This window comes from Eschrichtius robustus, chromosome 4 (assembly GCF_028021215.1).
Source record: "Eschrichtius robustus isolate mEscRob2 chromosome 4, mEscRob2.pri, whole genome shotgun sequence".
NCBI classification, from domain to species: Eukaryota; Metazoa; Chordata; class Mammalia; order Artiodactyla; family Eschrichtiidae; genus Eschrichtius; species Eschrichtius robustus.
Window position 1 is genome coordinate 65,372,697 of NC_090827.1, and position 4,237 is coordinate 65,376,933.

Sequence of the window (4,237 nt, forward strand, 5' to 3'; positions counted from 1 at the left end):
AAATTCTGTGTTTGTTCTTAACCTCTAGATAGTAAATAAATGCTCATTACAGAAACTTCAGACAATACTGATCATCAAAATAAGTTAAAAATTTAGAAGTCATGTAAAGATAGCCACTATTATATTCTTATTTGTGTTTTGTTTTGTTTTTCTGTGTGTGTGTGTGTGTGTGTGTGTGTGTGTTAATTTGGGACTTGATGATTTTTCAGATCTAAATAATATCAAAATAATAATTTAAAAAATACAAACACCCCAAATAAAAATCTGAGCAAGCCTAGTGCTTGTTTCCACAGCAAATATACTAAAATTGGAACCAGACGGAGATTAGCATAGCCTATACCAAGGATGACACATAAATTTGTAAAGTGTTCTTTGTTTTTCAGTTATGCAAGATAAATATCACACTTCAATAAAGGTGGAGAAAAAAAGTCCTAGCTTACATTTTTTCATAACAAGGCTGGCCTTTAATGAATTGTGACAGTGAACTAATCCTTTTTGACATGGTGCCATTGCTATAGCTATAAACATAGGTGTCATAGCAGATGTTGGCTGCGGAAGTTCCTGAGCTGCTGAGCGCACCCTCATCAGCTTTGTTTACGTGGGTGAGGTGCTTTTCTCTGTGCTCCACACCCTTGCCTCCCTGCAAGATGCATCTGAAGGCAGGATGCTGTCTTCCTCTTGACCTATATTTCTACTCTTGAATTGCAGTAGAGTTGGGTCACCAGGAGTTCTGTCTTCTTCCTTGCCATCTGAGATTTGAGTAAGGAGGAACCTCTCCTTGGGATTATGAGGATGTTAACAAAGGCCTCCAGGTGGAAAGCATTTGGCCTTGACATCATGTAGAAAAGAGAGGAGTAGTTGGAGAGACAATAATTCTAGAATTGAAGAGTTTTAAAAAGAGGAGGAAGGATTTCCTCTCCACCTTCTATTAGTCAACCAACAGCCTATGAACATATGTACGGCTTTCAGAATGAGGAATTTAATACCAGAAATGCAAAACTAGGGGCCAGCTATGAGCTCCAAGGTTTAGGGACCTCTTTGCTAACCCTCTTTCCCTAAATATCATTTACAGAAGTAAGGGAAATGTATTTCCTTTTAAGAAAAGCAACCCTGGCAAGGTAACAACTTTTCTATAGGAATCAGTCAATTCTATTTTTCTGTTTCTGATTGTCTCCAATTCTTTTTTTTTTTTAATTTTTGAATTTTATTTTATTTGTTTTTTTATACAGCAGGTTCCGATTCTTAAACAACATCTTTTTTTAAAACTCTCCAGTGGTAGTATGGATTAAGCAGGTTTCATTGTCTCCATTGAAAATGAAGTATTGCTTAAGTGGAAAATCATGCCTTGTTTGGAGTACTTAAACGGTTTAAGCTAAGGCTTTCCAACCCTCTACTCCCCCCACCCCCGTGAGAGATATTAATATAGAAAAGTCTGCCACTCTGGTTTGCAATATTTGTAGAAACTCCAACTGAGTGCTAGTTTACAAGGAAAGACATCTGCTTATTTTTTGTATTTGCATTTTCTGTGTTACCTTTTAGCATAAGATCTTATATATATCATTTTTCAGTAATAAAACAATAAATACTTATTGAACTAAGAGGTCTAATCAAGGGAAAACTTAATTTTGAGACTTGGAGGCAGAAAAACAATGTTACAAATCTTACTGATTATTTCATCCTTAGTTTGAACATTGGTCATAATTTAGTTGAAATATATGCATTTATATAACCAGTACTAAAAAAGGTTATAGAAAGATCCCCCAAATGTCTCAGCTTTCTCTTCTAGGAAGACTGTATACAAGCATTATAGAAAGTATATATTCCTTTTCACCTTGTAATATTTATCCTTCTGCAATGTGAGGGAGAAACTTTTAGATAGTAGGCTGATCTAAGAAAAGTGATTTATTCTTTTGGCAAATATTTCTAATGCATAATTTACTTTGACATACCTCTGGATACAAGTCTGTGTTGTGTGACGTAAATGAATATTTTCAAAGCACTTTTCAGAAGAAATAGCAAAATATATGTACCCACAGCACTTTTCTTAAGGCAAACTCTCTAGTTGCATACGTGCTGTGTTAGGCAAGTTTCCTATAATGGCACATGTCACACGTCAGGATTTTTGCCGAAGTTAGTTTCTACATATCATTCTGCATTTGTCACGCCTAATGTGAGCTTGTGTATACACAAGTGGCTGTGTCAGGACCATTTGGCAATTAATCCATTAAAAACATTGCTATACTGCTTTTCAAAAAAAAGGGAGGCAAGGCATAAATTATTAATGCATATCCCTTTCCAGAGGAAATGAAAGAGATATCTTAAATTATTTTAAAATCCAAGTAAGGATGTAAATTGATGAATAAATAGTGGAGAACAGATGAGAGAGTTTTCAGATAAGGAAGATCTGAATTCCTTATTTCTTTTCTTTGGACAAGATTTATGAACTATTTGTCTGGTTCCTCGCTGTGGTTGATTTGAGAGCAGAGGACATCTTGCCTTTGACTATTAATGCTTTCCGGTCATCCTACTCCTTTTTTAGTAGATTGAAAGTATCCTGGGATGGTTTTAATCTATTTCTTGGTTGTCATCACCCTCATTTAATTTTACCTGTTGTTATTACCTCATAATGCCTGTGCCTCGGGCAGCAACCCTCACTTCAGCTGCCAAGGTCAGCAGACTACAGTTTGCCAAAGAGGGTGGCTCTTCTAGGTCCATACACCAAGTGTATCTAAGGGCCCAGCTGGGCTCTGGTGATAACTGGTAACTTCAAAGTTATCTTGTTTCTTCAGTTTTTCCAGTATATATATATATTTTTGCATACTCTCTAAAGTTATACATGATAATTGGAAAAATTTGAGAAGATAAAAACAAAACAAGAAAACTAGAATGTATATCAATTAGTTAAAAAAATAAAACCAGACTGTAAAGAAAATAAAAACAGAAAGGAAGCATTTCAAAATACCATTGGATTAGTGTTTTCTTCTCCTCATCCTCTTCCTCTTTCTTTTTCTCACTTCCTCCTCCTCCTTATATTTCTTCTTTCCCTTCCTTTAAGTAATTTCTAAGATATCCAAGGGCAAGGCTATGCAGTTACAAAATATTCTACTCCTGACTAAGAAGAATATACATTCTCTCTCTCTCTCCCTCTCTCTCTCTGTCTCTCTGTCTCTCTCTCTCTCAATAGATAGATCTGTATATCCACATGGTAGCATGCAAATTTTTAAGATACATGTATAACATATTCTAGATTGAGTTCCAGCACAGACCATAGTGTTAGGTTCCCGCATTAGGAATACTTGTAGGAATAAGTATTTGTCGCATGAATAAATGAATGAACCAATGGCTTACTGTGTGCCAGGTTCGGTGTCATTCTTTTAATGGATAATCTCATTGGGTTCCAACAGTGAAAAGGATGGGAAATGTAGCGTGTTAAAGAGACACTTGTTGACCTCATGGTGAGACCCAGCTCATAGATTCTACAGACCAAGGAGAGACTGTGAGACCTGAATCCCAACCAGTGCCTACTGCATGGTAGTAGGCATGAGCTTGGATTTTGTAGAATAGGACTGATCAAAAATTCTCAATTTAATTCTGCATTCTATGTACTTAATGTTTGAGATCTGTTACATTGTATTGGTGGTACAAATGCTTGTGCAATATTTCAGATATGCCCTATGAGTGCCAGGAAAGGAGTGAAGGTATTGAATATTTCATTTGTCAATATTCCAAGAAACTATTGATTTAGGGAAATTTGTGAAAGAGCTCATAGTGTCCAGTCATACAGTAGACCAATGAAGTACATATCTCTGAGCATAGCTAAAGTTCAAGTCCCTCAGTTAAATCAGCAATGCTTTCAGACATAAGTAAAATTTCTCCCTTCATTAATTGATATTTATGTGCCTATTAAATATGGTTATGCATTGCACATTCTTTGAACTTTTTAACCATCAAATTAAAAATTAATGTGATCCAATTAAAGAATAAAATTTAACCCTATCTCTTCAGTATATAGGGACACTAGGGAAACACAAAGAAACAATGTTATGTTATATCCTTATTATAGGACGCATAGAACAAAGACGGAAGACTGTGGACAATGTTATCATTTGCATTGTTTCACCATCATAATATTCTGTGACTGTGTTTTGACTTCCTGATACTGTGTACCTACTTCTTTGGAAAACATAGTCCTAGCACTGTTGAAGTCAATGAATGTCGAGCCACTACTGTAGGTATT

At 35.6% G+C, this 4,237-nt stretch overlaps 1 pseudogene; it reads left to right on the forward strand.

Moving 5' to 3' along the window:
- Positions 1-281: 281 nt before the first annotated feature.
- LOC137764542 (U6 spliceosomal RNA) lies at positions 282-380 on the forward strand (annotated as a pseudogene).
- The last annotated feature ends 3,857 nt before the right edge of the window (positions 381-4,237 follow it).